An 18196-nucleotide genomic window follows, 5' to 3' on the forward strand; every position below is an offset into this window, starting at 1 on the left:
AATACGAAAAGTGGGAAAGTTCTCATATTTCTTAATCTAAAATATTTTATATCATAAATTTAATTTATTTTTAATAATGCCATTGTAATTTATTACATTTAAATTTATTTTTTAAGTATAAATCTTTTGAATAAATAAACCAAACTGAAAATAGACCCAAACCAATGCAACTTGAGTTGGCGGGTTTTCACTAATGGTCAGTTAGTTTCGAGTGACAAACTCTCAACCCGAACAGGTCGATTTGGTTGGCGGAATAGCTTGCAACCGAACCGAACCAATCCTTGAAAGCTCTTAATTTCATCTAAATTAATAGTCTAATCTCTAATAAATAGCAATAGTTTAATCTCCAATAATTATTAAAAAATTATAGCAAAAATGTACAATTGTTAAAAATAAATTTATAATGAACCAAGTAGATTTGGTTGACGAAACAGCTTGGAACCGAACTAAACCAGTCCTTGAACACTCCTAACTTATGCTAAATTAATAGTTTAATCTCTAATAATATAACAATAGTTATTGAAAAAATATAGTAAAGAAACACAATTATTGAAAATAAATTTATAATGAAAATACTATAGATATCTAATAAAAATACAATAAATATTAATTTTAGTATATATAAATATATAACGAATATACACTATTATTGTAAATTTATTACTAATAAATATTAATTTTTAAAGTTACTTTCTATAATTATTAATTGATATAAGTGAAATAAGTTATTGACAATATTATTTAGTTATTTAAATAATATTGTTATTTAAAATTTTAAAATATTTATTATATATTGAATTTAATAATCCATAAAATTATAATTTGTGATATTATTACATAATTTGTTATTAATTTTTTAAAATTTAAAATTAATATTAACATGAATATTATGAAATCTATTCTAATTACTTTTCTACTTTTAAGAAAAATTTTAATTTTTTACATAATTTTGTTATTTTAACTATTTAAAATTGTCATGTTAAATAATTCATTATTTAAATATTTAAATAATATGTAAAGTATAAAATTTTCATTATTTTAATTTTATTTATTTTAAAGTTATTACATAATATTAAATATTTTGTTATATAGTTATTTAGCTATTTTTAATGTTTTATTATTCAATATTTTTAGTTATTAAAATATTTAAATGATGTTTTATTTTTTTAATGTTAAATTTTATTATTTGAATAACATTTAAATTGAACAATTCGTAAAATTGTAATTTATATTGTTACTAAATACTTTCATGATGAATTTTGTAAAAATATAGAATCATTAGTAGTATGAATATTATTAAATCTATTATAATTAATTTTTGTGTTTTGAATAAATATTTTAGGGATATTGTCTAAAACTCACCATGTTAGTAAGTTTTTATTTTCCAATAACTCACCTTCCGTTAGTGCATTGTTAATGCTTCATAACAGAGGTGTCCACGTTACCATAAATTACAATTTTCATGACCAAATTACCCTTGAATGGTGAGTTAGAGGAAAAATGGCCTTTTTCAGTTTTCAATTTTCTTTTTTTTTTTTTGCATTTTTAGTGTTTTGTTATAATTTCCAATGTTTTTTATAATTTATAATTTTTACATTTTTCTATTTTCTACAATTTATAAATTTTCTTGTTTTTTTATTTATTTGAAATTTCTGTGTTTTTCTATATTTTTTGGTGTTTTTTCTACAATTTTTATTTTCTATTTTTGTTTTTCAATTTCTATAGTTTCTATAAAGTGAAAATAACTTTAATTTTGTTTGCAAATTCTATAGTTTTTTTATATTTTTTTGTAATTTCTATGTTTTTATGTATTTTATATTAAAATGGTAATATATTAACACCCGTTAATTTATTTTGTATATATTTTATGTTTTTCTATGAAGGTTAAAATGGTAATATATTAACACCCATTAGTCTATTTATTGTCAAGTTAGTGACATGGCGAGTTTTAGACATTTTGAAAAGTTGGGGTGAGTTTAAGACAAATGATGAAAACTCATGGTGAGCTTTAGACAATTTACCAATATTTTAAAGTTAGTATATTATTTTGTTATATTATCTAAATAATTCTGAATTTTTTTTATCAAAACTTTTTTTAGATAGATGTAGATAAAAAATGGGGTAGAGGATAAATAGGAATTACAAATAGTTTAGGAGAGAACCTCTACTAAATTAGAGATAATTTAAGAGATAAATAGGAGTTGGAGATAACTTAAGAGATATATAGGAATTAGAGACAATTTAGGAGAAAGTGGGGGAAAGTGGGCCACTTGGCTAAACATTAATAAAAGCAAATCCCTCTTTCTTTACAGATTTTAGAAATAGTTATGCCTATGTTCTTTGCTTATTGATTTAATGGGTAACTAGTGGGGACCTGTGCAGTGCACGAGAAAATCTGAAAGATTTAATAATTTCATTTATTATTAATTAATATTAAATTAATAATCAAAATATGTTGTAAATTAATTAAAAGTATTTAAAGTTATTGGTAATATTTAAAATTTTAACAATTGTATTTTCATTTAATGTTGATTTATAGAAAATAATTATTGTTAATTTAATATGAACATATATTTTTTAATAAAATTAGTTTTATTAATAATTTATAGTAATTTTAATAAGTGTTACTATTTTTAAATTTGATTAATTTAAAATAAATAAAAATAATTACAAAAGCTAACATTTTTATTAATTTCATTAATAATTAATTATTATATAGGAATGACAATACGGTGGGTTTAGGGCGGAGCATCCCATCCCTGTCCCTACCCCATAGTCAACACACTACCCCATCCCTGCCTCGTCCCTAGTGCCAAGCAGGTTCAAGGCAAGGCAACCACTCCTCAATGTCGGGCAAGTTCAAGGGCAAGGCACCCCACCCCTCATCAAGGATGGGGAATCATTAAATTTCCCCACCCCGTCCCTAGTATTGAGCAGGTTTAAATAGAGATGTAAATCGGGTCATGTTGGGTTGAGCCTTTGGCTAGGCCAGGCAGCAAACCAAGGCCAAGCTATGAGAGGTCCATTTTTTAAAAAATTGAAAAATATGTTTGAATTTTTATTTCATATGATTTTTGAGGTATACAATTGTTTATATATACAATTCCTATTCATGGGCCAGGTAGCCCGACGGCCCGACCCGGCCTGACCTGTTATTTTTCAAGCTTGGACAAAATTTCATGCTCGTGGGCTCGAGCTCGGGCTTTCTCAAATAAGCCCGACCTGATACTATTACCTATATAACAATGTACTTATGTTATATATAATAAATAAAAATATATATATATATACATATTCTTTTTAAATTATTAATAAATATCAATTTACTATTAGGAAATATAAATTAGTTTATTAGTTTACTAAATTAATATATTCTTAGTTTATAAAATTATACTAAAAATAAGACAATTTGTGTATAGATCTGGCTTTGGGCTTGAGCTCGAGCTTGCACATTTTCTGTCGATAGAGGCCCGTGTTAATTATAAAACTATGATTTTTTATAAATTAAAATTTTTATTTAATTCTAGTCTAGTATAAAAAATATATAACATTTCTATATATAATAATATAAAATTTGTTATTTAAATATTAAATAATAATATTTATCATATATGCATTTAACTTCCAAGTTGAGCTTATTAGGGGTTGTTTAGCTTGGGCGTTATCTCTTAAAGCTATCACTGGACTACAAAAGTTTGATACCTAATTAGACTTCGGATCTAATTATCCTTGATAATGTGCGGGCATGGTGCATATCTCACATATACCTAACTCAAAAGAAAATAGTTGCTTGAGCCTGCAAATTTCTAGATCTAATAAAGTTATAAACGACTTGTTACTTTTTATTATTAATTATTAAAATATTGTTAACTATTAAAAATGTATTTATTTAAAACACAGTAATTTTTGGAAATTATTATATTTTTAGAAATATTTCTAATTTCTTGGCTAAAACTAATTAAATGCTATTTTCTGGTAATTAAATATAAATTTTTGGTAATTAAATGTAATTTTCTACTATTTATAACTTAAGTTATAATTACTATTAATTATAGTTTAAAAATAATTATTTTTATTTATATTACTATTAATAATTAAAATAAATTATTTTTTCATTATTATTCAGTATTTTTTGCGATAAAATACAATTAGTTTAATTTTTTAATTATTTTTAATATTTTAATTAAGCTTTAGGTTTTTCAGAACTTTTGGATTTTTAATTAATTTTTGGTGTTTTTTCATTATTATTTAGTATTTTTTGCATATGTGTATTTTTCAATAATTTTCAGTATTTTCATAATTTATTTTTGCATATTGGTCACTACAAAATTAATTTGAATTTACTTTCAATAAAAATAAATTAAATAACTAAATAATAAACAACATAAATTAATTTGAATTTACTTTCAATAAAATATTTTTCAATAATTTCTGGCTTCGGTATTTTTTAGTAGTTTTTGTTATTTTTAATAATAAAACACAATTAATTATACTTTTTAATTATTTTCAATAAATGCCCTTATGAATATAAAATATTGTTAATTTTCAATATTTTTTATTTATTTTTAGTATTTTAATTATGCTTAGGTTTTTTAGATTTTTTTTTGGATTTTTAATTTATTGTTGATATTTTAAAACTATCAATTAATATTTTTTATTAGCATTTATTAAGGTTTTACTCATGAGTTATCTAATAATATTATTAAAACTATCAATTAATATTTTATATTTAAATTTCTTATTTTTATTAGTGTTTATTAAGTTGGATTTTTAAGTGGAATTGAAACACATTGTTAATATTTATTTTTAGTGAAAATTTAGTGGATTTTTAAATTAATAATTTTTTGATTGTTTAACTTCAAGTTATTTATATTATTTGATTTATACCATGGTTTTCAAAACCGGACCGGAAAAACCAGGAACCAATCAGGTGACTGGTTCCATTTTACCCTAGAACCATTATTTCACCAAAAACTATTGATTTGATTAGCAAACCGCTGACCCGGGTGGTCAAACCCTTTGAATTGTTCAATGGTTTTAGCCGTTTTTGTTTTTTTTTTTATTTATTTTTTGTTAGAATGGGCCATCTGTTCGTTTTGAACGGCTGAACTGTTGAACCCAAGAATCGGACCTTTGACCAATTCGTTGTCCGGTTCATTTTTAAAAACCTTGATTTATGTTATTACTATTATCTCTTTTTTAAAAGTAATAATAACATGTATTAAAATAAGAGGCCTTGGAAACCCAAAGGTCTCTCTCTCTTAAATGTCTTTTTTAAATGTAATAAAAACATGTATTAAAATAAGAGACTTTGGAAAATCCAAAGGTCTCTCTCTAATAATGTGCACCTTTATTATTCAAATCAAGATAAGAAATGATTACTGTTTATATTTTTAAAATAAAAGAAAATAAGAAAAAATAAAAAATTAGAAAAAAAATTGATAAATAGCTTCTCTCAAAGGAGAGACATGTTGACAGATGAATTGTATATATATTATAATTTATGAAATTTAAAGTTAACTTTTAGTTTAAATCTTTTGAACAAACAAATTAAATAGAAAATAGACCCAAATTGATACAACCCGAGTTGGTGGGTTTTCGCTAAGGATCAATCGATTTTGAATGACAAACTGCGGACTTGACTAGATCGTTTTGGTTGGTGAAACAACCTACAACTAAACTTAACCAATCATTGAACACTTCTAATTTGTCAATATTTGTCAATAATAGTTGTTGACAAATTTGTCAATAAATAGTATAATCTTAAATAATAATTTAACCTCTAATAAGTATTAATCTATAAATTATAAAAAATATATAATGACTAAAAATAAATTTATAACAAAAATACAATAAATATGATAAATTAAATTTCAAAAGTTAAATAATAATTGTTTAGTCTCCAATAATTATTGATAATTTTCTATTAAATAAAAAAAATCAAAATACATTTATAAATGATTATTGAAAGCATATTTATAAAAAACAATAAATTACTGACAATAAAATAAATATTAATTATAGTATATAAAAATATGTAATGAATGAACACAATTATTGTAAAATTATTACTAATAAATACAGTTTTGTTGATAGGTATTTTCTATAATTATTAATTGACATAAGTGAAATTAGTTATTTACAATATTATTTAGTTATTGAAATAATATTGTTATTTAAATTCTTAAAATATTAATTACTTATTGAATTTAATATAATTGTACTATTATTACATAATTTGTTATTAATTTTGTAAAATATTAAATTATTATTAATATGAATATTATGAATTCTATTATAATTATTTTTCTACTTTTATGAGTTTTTTTAAATTTATTACATGATTTCATTATTTTAACTATTTAAAATTTTGTCATGTTAAATATTTTGTTATTTAAATATTTAAATAATATGTAAAATATTAAAAAATTTTCATTATTTGAATATTCTTTATTTTAATGTTATTATGTAATATTTAGTATTTTTGTTATATTATTTAGCTATTTTTAATGTTTTTATTTAAGATTTTTAGTGATTGAATATTTAAATAATGTTTTATTTTTTAATGTTAAATTTTTATTATTTGAATAAAATTTAAATTGAATAATTCATACAATTATAATTTATTTTGTTGCTATATAATTTCATGATGAATTTTGTAAAAATATTGAATTATTAATAATATTAATATTATTAAATCTATTAATTTTTTGTGTTTTGAATAAATATTTTAAATTTAGTATATAATTTTGTTATAACATTTAAATAGTTTTGAATTTTTTTAATTGAAGCTTTCTTTAGATAGATATAGATAAAAAGTGGGTAAGAGAATAAATAGGAATTAGAGCTAGTTTTGGAGAGAATCTCTCTACTAAATTTGAGATAATTTACGAGATAAATAGGAGTTAGAGATTATTTAGGAGATAAACAGGAATTAGAGACAATTTAGGAGGAAGTGGGGGAAAGTGGTCCCACTTGGCTAAACATTAGAAAAGCAAACCCCTCTTTGTTTATGGTTGTTAGAAAATAGTTAAGCATATGTGATTTCCTTATTGGTTTAATGGGTAATTATGTGGAATTAAAAAATAAAAAATTAAAAAAAAAACATAAAATTAAGAAGGGAGGTTTGAAGCAAGGAGAGGTATGGTGACATGGACAAACCAATTTTAATATATACTAGCAGGGACCTGTGCGACGGAAAAATCTGAAAGACTTAATAATTTTTTTTTCATTTAATGTTGATTTATAAAAAATAATTAATGTTAATTGAATATGAACAAATACTTTTTAGTAAATTCAGTTTTATTAATAATTATCTTAGCGGGGACCCGTGTGATGCATGGGATTTATTAAACCAAAGATAAATAATAGAATGGATCATTTACTAAAATACCCTTATAGTTTCATGGATCTACTAAAAATCTACCCTATAGTTAGCATTTTACTAAAACACCACTTATAATTTGCATTGGATTTAATCAATCTTCCATTAGATGATAGTGTTGACCCTAATGTTCATTTAAATAAATTTAATCAAAAGAAAATATAAATGAAAAATACCATTTTGCCCTTAATAAGACATGATCAACCACTTTATTGGCTATATTTGGCCAATTTTGTTTTTTGTATAAAAAAAAGTGTTAAGGGTATTTTTTGGAATAAAAAATCATGGGCCTAATGGCAAAACAAACACTCCTTAATGAAAGGTTGATTAAGTAAATAAATTGTAAAATATATGGGATATTTTAGTAAAATGAAAACTATAAGGTATGTTTAAGTAAATATATAAAACAATAAGGTGTGTTCTAGTAAATGACCCTAATATAAACACATAAGAGTATACAATTGTTTTATATTTTCAACTTTTTAAATAATTAATAATTATTCATATTTTAGATACCAATTTTAATAAATTTTTTATAATACAAAAATAATAATAATTAATTTCAGTTATGTTTCTTCATCAAACTTATGAAACTGACCAACTTGATCAACTTGACCCTAGTTGATTGGTTTTCTAGTATTTTATGTCGGCTTTGGGTCAAAAAATTTCTAATTCGGTCAAGTTGGATCAGTTTCACTTTGGGCATTTGTAAACTGATCAAAATCGAATGACCTAACCATGGATATATATTAATATTTTTATATTTTAAATGTAATTTTTAATATTAAAAAGTGAGAAATTTCCCATATTTCTTAGTCTAAAATGTTTCATTTCATAAATATAAATTTTAAATTTATTTTTAATAATTGTTTGTGAGTGAAGTGGTTAAGCTACGTACGGGAGCTTCCTTGAAGGACAAAAGAAAGTTGAGTGCAGGAGGTAGGCTAAAGGCTAGGGCAAATGAGGTGATAGAACTATTATCTTGTTATGAATTAGACCCCTATTTATAGGGAGAGATCCCAATGTCCCGAAAGGAAGGAGCCAAAAGTGTTTGATTCCCATTAGGAAAGGAAATTTTGGATTTGGTGTCAGTTGTTAGGGAACACTGTTAGGGTTTCGCCACATGTCTTATGAGATATCTTAAGGACAAACTTTCCTTTTGTCTAAGGATTCTCATAATACACATGTGCTACTTCTTTTCATGACCCTTTTAGAAAGACATGGCATTGGTGATGTCACTATTTAGCTTGCACACCCTCATTAGGCTCATGGGGTGTCGCGTCATGCGTGTTATTTAATGACACACATGTTTCTATTATTTGTTTCTGATCTGCGGTTAGTCTATGCTCATCGTGATTATGTGATGACTTTAAACTCATCGCAAGTCTGCGTGGGTTCGAAGCCCATCGCGGTTCTGGGATGGATTTAAACTCATCGCAAGTCTGCATGGGTTCATAGTTTATCGCAACTTATTTTGGCTATGAGTTCATCACAGATGTGTGATGAGTTATGGACTCATTACAGGCATTCGCATAGTATTAGTTTGACACATCCTCTGTTTTGATGGTTTAAGTAACCACCATGTACCTACAATTGCACTGTAATTTTTAAAATTAAATTTAAATTTTCAATTTTAAATCTTTTTAACTAATTGACCTTTTGTGAAAACCGACCCAAACCAATACAACTTGAGTGGGTCAGTTTTCACAAAAGGTCAGTCAGCTTCAGTTGACCAACTCCCCAACCTGACCATGTCAATTTGTTGGCCAAATAGCTTACGGCCGGTTCGAACCAACTCATGTACACTCATAATTTTAGCTAAATTAATAGTTTTATCTCCGATAAATAACAATAGTTTAATTTCCAATAATTATTAAAAATTTATAGCGAAAACACACAATTATTGAAAATATATTGATAATGAAAAAAATACAATAATTACAAAAAAATAATAAGTACTAAAAATACATTAACTTAGTCAATAAATAGTATAATCTCAAATAATAGATTAATCTCTAAGAAATATTAATTAATCAATAACTTATAACAAAAATATAATAAATACAATAAGTACAATAAATTAAATTAAAAAAAAATCAATAATAGTAGTTTAATCTCCAATAATTATTTAAAGTTTTCTGTTAAATAACAAAACAAAATAAATTTATACATAATAGTTGAAAATACATTTATCACAAAAAACAATAAATAATTACTGAAATACAATAAATATTAATGTTAGTATATATAATTATATAATAAATACAGATTAAGAGTTTAAAATTTTTCTTAATAAATATTAATGTTTTTGAAAGTTATTTTCTCGAATTATTACTTGATACAAGTGAAATTAGTTGTTTACAATATTATGTAAAAATATTAAATTATTATTAATTTCAATATTATGTTGTAATTAATTTCTACTTTTCAGATTTTTTTAAAATTTTTTACATAATTTCTTTGTTTTAACTATTTAAAATCTAGTTATGTTTATTTATTTAAAGCTATTACATATTAATAAATATTTGAAAAATATTTAAATTGATAATATGGAAAAATATAATTTACATTATTAGTACATAATTTTGTGATATATTTTGTAAAAATATAAAATTATTTTTTGTCTTTTTGATAAATATTTTAAATTATTATATGATTTTGTTAGAATATTTAAATAATTCTTTTATTTTTTAATCCAAACTTTTTTTTAGATAGATATGCATAAAAAGTAGGGGAGAGGATAAATAGGAATTAGAGATAATTTAGGAGATAAATAGGAATTAGTGATAATTTTGGAGAAAGTGGGGGAGGTAGTTTCTAAGAAATTTTAGGAGAAGAGATTATTTAGGTTTTGGGAAAGTGCATCTCATTTGTTGTTTAATCTAATCAAGATAATGAATGATTACTATTTTATATTTTTAAAACAAAAAAAATAAAAAATACAAAAAAATGGAGAAATTAGATAAATAGCTTCTCTCAAAGGAGAGCTATGCTGACATGGTAGGACCAGTTTCCAGTTTTAATATATTTATATTCCATGAATTCCTGAAAATGAAACAAAGTTCATCAAAATTCAAGATCTAATAAATCAAATAAATCAAAACGAGTTTTCAAATTAACGAGTTTTTGGCTCCCGAATATCCAATTAACTAATTAATTCTTTATAACGTACTCTATTTTTCTTTGACAAATAAACATGCAACCATTGACGTTTTCCCAAAATTTTCTGTAAACCTCTTTGAGATAATAGTCTTTTCTGTGCAATGCATGGGAAAATCTGAAAGATTTAATATTTTATTTTTCATTTAATTTTGTTTTATAAAAAAATATTGTTAATTGAATATGAACAAATATTTTTTAATAAATATAGTTTTATTAATAATTTTGATTTTTTTTCATTATTTTAATTGAAATTTTGATTAACTTTAAATAAATAAAAATAATTATAAAAGCTAACATTTTTATTAATTCCACTAATAATGAACAATTATATAATGGGGTGGGTTCAGGGCAGGGCACCCCATCCCTTTCCCTCTCCCATAGTCAAGACACTCTATCCCATCCCCACCCCATCCCTAGTGTCACAAGGATTCAGGGCAAGGTAATTACTCCTCAATGTTGGGCGAGTTCAAGGGCAAGGCACCCCCCTACTCATCAAGGATGGAGAATCCTTGAATTTCCCTACCCTGTCCCCAGTATTGGGTGGGTTCAAGTAGAGGTGTAAATTAGGTCATGCTGGGTTGGCACGACAAGACCCACATGTAGCCCACACAAAGTGCGAGTCGTGTCGTGCTGGCTCACGAGGCATCTCGAGCTGTGCCTCCCTCCTCTAGGATAATTTGGGGGTCGGTTTGACATGGCCCATGGCCTGAGCCCGCATGAGCCCGTGTCGTGTCGTGGGTTGGGCTGGTCCATGGGTCGGCTTTGGGCCAGGACATGCCACACACCAAGCCAAGCTCAAGGCAAGGCACCCACTCCCTATCCAAGGTTTTTAAAATTGGACCGGATAGGGAACTATTCTGGGGTCGAACGGTCCGACTGTTCGGTCTGAATGAATGAACCACTCTAACAAAACTAAATAAAAAAGTAGAAAAACAAAAAAAGGGCAAAAAACTATTGTCTAGGTTGATGATTCGACCACCCAGGTCAGTAGTTCACTAACCAAATAAACTATTTTTGGACAAAAAGTGGTTTTGAGGTGAAACGGTGTTCGGATCCCAAATTTTCTGGTCTAACCATTTGGTTTAATCCGGTTTTGAAAACACTGTTCCCATCAACCCAATATTCAATTTGATGATAGGAGTGATAAAAATGATATATTGAGTATCAACAACATAGTACATTTCTAAAATTACACTAAATTGTCTTTAATATTCAAAAATGTAATTTTATGAAAATTTAGGAAAATTTATTGTACTTGTGTAATTTTAAAATTTTTTTAAAATTTGTATTAAATAATTTATTTTCTTTTTAAATGGTTTACTTACAAAATTATACTAATTTATCTTATAATCTATATATAAACTACCAATAATTTCTTTTTTCCAATATTATACTAATTTATCTTAATAATTTGTGTAATTATTTGTTCAAATTATAGTTTTCCATTCCCCATAGTCATTTATCTTTAATAATTTTCAATAATTTGCAATGAAAATTACATAATTTTTCAATTGTTTTCCAAAATCTATCAAATGTAATAAATTTTTCTAAAATTTCTTAAATATTCATATAATTTTCAATAGTTATTTAATGCATTTTAAATAAACTTTCAAATACTTTATATGTTTTAATTTCAAAAATGTTATTTTACGAAAATATAGTTTTATGAAAATTTTTGAAAATTTTATTACATTAGTGTAACTATGGGGATTTATTGGATTTTTTTTAAATTTTTATTAAATATATATTTTTATTTGGTAGTTTACTAACAAAATTACACTAATTTATTTTTTATTTTTCAATAGAAATTAATTAATAATTTCATTTTCTAACATTATAATATTTTGTTCCCCCATTTGTATTTGGTTATTAATTATAATAATAAAAATAACTAAAATTTTATACTTTTTGATAATTGTTAAATATATTTCTCAATTTTATAGAAATTAGTTAAAGAGTTTTCAATTTCTATAAAATGTTGTTAATGAGTTTATTAATAACAATATTTATTAATTTTTGGTAATTTACTAATCGTACTAATAACAATATTTAATTTTTGGTAATTTACTAACCATATTTATTAACTTTTGGTAATAACCCTATTTAATTCTCATTGAATATGGGTGGGATTAAATATTAATCGTATTTAACTTTTTATTAATTAATATGAATATTTTAAATGAGGGAAGTGGATATAGATTGGGGGGATGCATTTTAGGAATTGATTAGGGAGTGGGGCAACATAATAAGTTCCTCTTGGTTTAAATGAGATACATTAGGAGAGAGATTATAGGAATATTTTTAAGTAGTTGGGTGACATGGCTTTAATGGGAGTGGTGGGAAGGGGAGATGAGAGAAAGTCAAAGAGAATGCAGGGTGGGGATAATGGAGCAAGGAGAGGCATGGTGACGGGGACCCATGCAATGCACGGGCTTTGTTAAACGAAAGTTAAACAATAGAAATACATAAGAGCATATAAAAGTTTTATAACTTTTTAATAAACAATCGGATCAAACTCAACCCAAGTTGGTCGGCTTTCTAGTATTTTAGATCGACTTTGGTTTAATAAATATATATTAATATTTTATATTTTAAATTTAATTTTTTAATATGGGAAAGTAGGAAAATTCCCATATTTCTTAGTCTAAAATATTTGATATCTTAGATTTATTTTTTTTAATTTATTTTTTAATAATATCGTTGTAATTTATGAAATTTATAGTTAATTTTAAGTTTAAATCTTTTGGACGAACAAACTAAACCGACAATAGACCCAAATTGATACAACTCGAGTTGGTAGGTTTTCACTAATGGACAATCGGTTTCGAGTGACAAACTACAGGCTTGACCTGATCGATTTGGTTGGCGAAACAACTTGCAGCTGAATTGAACAAATCATTGAATACTCCTAATTTCAACTAAATTTATAATTTAATCTCTAATAAATAACAATAGTTTAATCTCCAATAATTATTGAAAATTTATAACAAATGTATACAATCATTAAAAATAAGTTTATAATGAAAATATAATAAAGATATAATAAAAATACAATAATTACAAAAAATATAATAAATACTAAAAATATACTAAATTAGTCAATAAATAGTATAATATCAAATAATAGTTTAATATCTAATAATTATTAATCTATAAATTACAAAAAAATATATAATTAATAAAAATAAATTTATAACAAAAATACAATAAATATGATAAGTTAAATTTTAAAAGTTAAATAATAGTTGTTTAATCTCCAATAATTATTGTTAATTTTCTATTAAATAACAAAAAGTAGATTTATAAATAATTATTGAAAGCATATTTATAAAAAACAATAAATAATTACTGAAAATAAAATAAATATTAATTATAGTATATATAAATATAAAATGAATATACACTATAATTGTAAAATTATTACTAATAAATATAATTTTGTTGATAGTTATTTTCTATAATTATTAATTGATATAAGTGAAATTAGTCATTTACAATATTATTTAGTTATTGAAATAATATTGTTATTTAAATTCTTAAAATATTAATTATTTATTGAATTCAATAATCCGTAAAATTGTAATTGCACTATTATTACATAATTCGTTAATAATTTTGTAAAACATTAAATTATTATTAATATGAATATTATGAATTCTATTATAAATATTTTTCTACTTTTAAGAAATTTTGTTTAAATTAATTACATAATTTCGTTATTTTAACTATTTAAAATTTAGTCATGTTAAATATTTTGTTATTTAAATATTTAAATAATATGTAAAATACTTAAAAATTTTCATTATTTGAATTTTATTTAGTTTAATGTTATTATGTTATATTAAATATTTTGTTATATTATTTAGCTATTTTTAATGTTTTTTTTATTTAAGATTTTTTGTTATTGAAATATTTAAATAATATTTTATTTTTTAATGTTAAATTTTTATTATTTGAATAACATTAGATTGAATAAGTCGTAAAACTATAATTTATGTTGTTACTACATAATTTCATGGTGAGCTTTGTAAAAATATTGAATTATTAATAATATGAATATTATTAAATCTATTAATTTTTTGCCTTTTGAATAAATACTTTAAATTTAGTATATAATTTTGTTATAACATTGAAATAGTTCTGAATTTTTTCAATTGATTTTTTTTTAGATAGATATAGATAAAAAGTGGGGGAAAGGATAAATAGGAATTAGAGATAGTTTAGGAGAGAATCTCTCTACTAAATTAGATATAATTTAAGAGATAAATAGGAGCTAGAGATAATTTAGGAGATAAATAGGAATTAGAGACAATTTAGGAGCAAATCCCTCTTTTTTTATGGTTGTTAGAAATAGTTAAGCATATGTAATTTTCCTTATTGGTTTAATGGGTAATTATGTGGGATTAAAAAATAAAAAATTCAAAAAAAATAGAAAATTAAGAAGGGGGTTTAAAGCAAGGAGAGGACTGCTGACATGGCAGGACCAAATTTAATATATATATATATATATATATATAAATTATGTGAAATAAAAAAAAATTAAAATTAAAAAAGACAGGAAATTAGGATGAAGATTTGAAGTAAAAAGAGGTATGGTGATGTGAACCATCTTATTATATATATTCTATTCGGGTCACAATGCATGTTGGGTTCCACTGGGTCTGTCCCATCCATTGATAGCCCTAGGATTACACCCAATCTGACCCAGCTAAGTTGGAGTATGGGTTTCATATACTACTCTGGGTAATCAATTATCAGATGGGTCTGGGTCGGGTCACAAATGAAAGAACCCATGTACAATTGGACTTTGGATCTTCTACACAACTCTGTACATAAATCAGATCCAGACATACATGGGCAACGAAATCGGAGCACATCAAGTCCTCTGCACACCTTTCTTCGTATATGCAGCAGCTCTTGACCTTTTTGAAATTACCTTAATCCAATATCGTCTCAATACTAGGGTTGCAAGTCGGGGCGTGCAGTATCGGGTTTTAGCTCAATCCAAGTCGGGGCGTGCTGTATCAGGTTTTAGCTCAATCCAAGCACAAATTAGCTCTAAAGTTTGAACCTGAGGTAAATTTTGAATTATTTAACTTCATTCTAACCCACACTAAAATTTGATTTGGGTTGGGTTGGTTTGGGTTGAGTTCAAGTTAGTTAATCAACTTTGATATACATATATGTATATATGTGTATATGTATGTATGTATGTATTTATAGTTTATTAAAACAAATATATATATGAGTGAGACTTGGGGGGTGTTTTTTTTCTGGATTTTGAGAGGGAGAAAGTTGGTCAATGGGATTTTGGTTCCTATTTATGTAGGGATTAGGGAAAGTTTATTTTCCTGGGTATTACTTATCCAAGGGAATCACTAACATTTGAATGAGACAAAAATGTCCCTTTTAATAATAAATTTTTATGGCTAAAATGGTTATTGCCTTATTTACTTGGAAAATAAAAAATATGATAAATACACTTACCGGGATAAGTAACTTATCAAAAGATGAATGGGGCCTTGAATTATCCCCCACCTACACCTGGATTGGGAGGTTTATGGATTTAGGGGATGGGCTACCCCCATTATATAGCCCCTTGGAACCAGAAAAAAGTGCCTATTTGGATTGGTTTCTGGCTACCTAACGGCTAGATCTGAGCCCGGCCCAAATCCAATAAAAAAATTAAGGTTCAGTTTTAAAAGAGTATAAAACTATAAATACAAATATATACAGTATAAATACATACACAATAATATAAAATACAAGATTTTTACACCGTATATTTGTATTTGTACTCTTTCCAAACTGAGTTTAAAAAACTTGACCTTTTAAGTCCGACAAAAAATAATAATAATAAAAAACTCAAACTTTTGGTACAGATCCAACCCAAGAATCAATAATCTAAGCCCAGCCTGTATAGCATTGCAGGTAGACCTGTTCATAGGCCGGGCTTCGGGCCAGATTTATACTGTGTTGGGCTCGGGCTTTGAGCTGGGTCCATTCAAATTTTGGCAAAAGCCAAGCGTGAGCCCGGTCCATAAATAAGTTTAATTACAGGCCTGGTCCGGCTTGGGTTGTGCCTGCCCAACATGCACCCCTACTCAAAACCATGGTAGTTGGAACATTGGAAAGAAGAAGTGGGCATGAGGCCGTCAAATTGTGTGGGCCTTGGCAGTAATATCTGACCTGTGGGTCAAACGTCCCACCCCAGGATGGGAATCCATTTGATGATGCCAACTGCCTCGCCCATTGGATGAAAAGTCGGATTCAGTCAGTCTAAGATCCGTTCGAACAACCTTTATAGCCTTGCATGAGAATATCTCTTCATGAAATAAGTACAAATATATCCGAATGTAAGACTGTAAAAGCTATTCCAATGGTGTTCGAACGGTCTTGCATTGAAGCTGATCTCATTGGATGATGGGTCCAATTCCAACTCCCTCCGAAAAGGACCAAGACGAGCACCACCATATAATATGGTGTGGTGTGAAGCATGGCTTTTGAAATCGGACCGGACCGAAAAAAATCAGAAATTGGTCACCTGATTGGTTCCGTTTCCCCCAAAATCATATTTTTCCCCAAAACCGCTGATTTTGGTCACTAAACCATTGAACCAGCCGGTTAACTATTCAAACTGTTCAAACGGTTTTAACCGTTTTTCAAATTTTTTTAAATTTTTATCAAAATGAACTGACCGTTCAACCCGATAACTAGATCCCTGACTGGTTTGATCACTGGATCGATTTTAAAAACCATGATGTGAAATAACAAATCATTACTTAGCATAGATCTATCAAGACCGGCCCGTTCCAACAGCCTAAGGCCTTGCATGGGAAATATCTCTGTACTTCTGTTCTTTATTTTATGGGAAGACATTTCCGGGCTATAATAGATGTTCAATGGACTTTGCACCGACTGAATCCGGTTCCACATCTATCTATATTAATATCCTTCATGAGTCATGGCAGCACTCCAGTATCGAATAAGTCAATTAAACTCCCACCACAGAAATCCTCAAGAAATCGATATCTATCCAGTTTTTTATCCCCATCTAAGGCCACCTGGCAACCACCAAAAAGACAAGAATCCACAACTGAAACTTGTCACTTCCCAACGTACTGCTCGCCTATTGTTCAAAACGAACAAAAACCTTGTTTTCCAAATATCAATTAATCGGATCACCAGGGAAACCCGTTGGCTCTACCCATCCCTTTCTCGGGTTGGGTTGAGAATTATGTAAGCTCGGTGCTTTTGATACTGCCGCTCATAGGCCCACAGTCTCTAGATACCAACAAACGAATTCAGGTTGAAAAGAAGGGTAGAACACAGAATTAGCATGGTGACATTTTGATTCCCTCTATCCATATAACATCGCAGTCATATATGTTATGTAGGGGGGAGACGTAGGCAGGAGATCCGGAGTATATGCAGTGGGGAGCAAATGTATATTCTCACTATCTATAGAAGATAGCTCTCAGTACAGACTCCGGACTCCTACCCACAAGATCTCTGTTCACGCCTACTCAGAACACATTATTCGGATGAATTGGAAACATAATATTATATAAGAGGATGAAATATTCTCCATGTGCAATATTATTCGGATGTTATGCGGGTAGATAAGAGTTTATGTCAATTCACGGCAGT

Source organism: Nelumbo lutea, chromosome 1, assembly GCF_056320005.1.
Source record: "Nelumbo lutea isolate HS-2025 chromosome 1, American lotus-T2T, whole genome shotgun sequence".
Lineage (NCBI taxonomy): Eukaryota > Viridiplantae > Streptophyta > Magnoliopsida > Proteales > Nelumbonaceae > Nelumbo > Nelumbo lutea.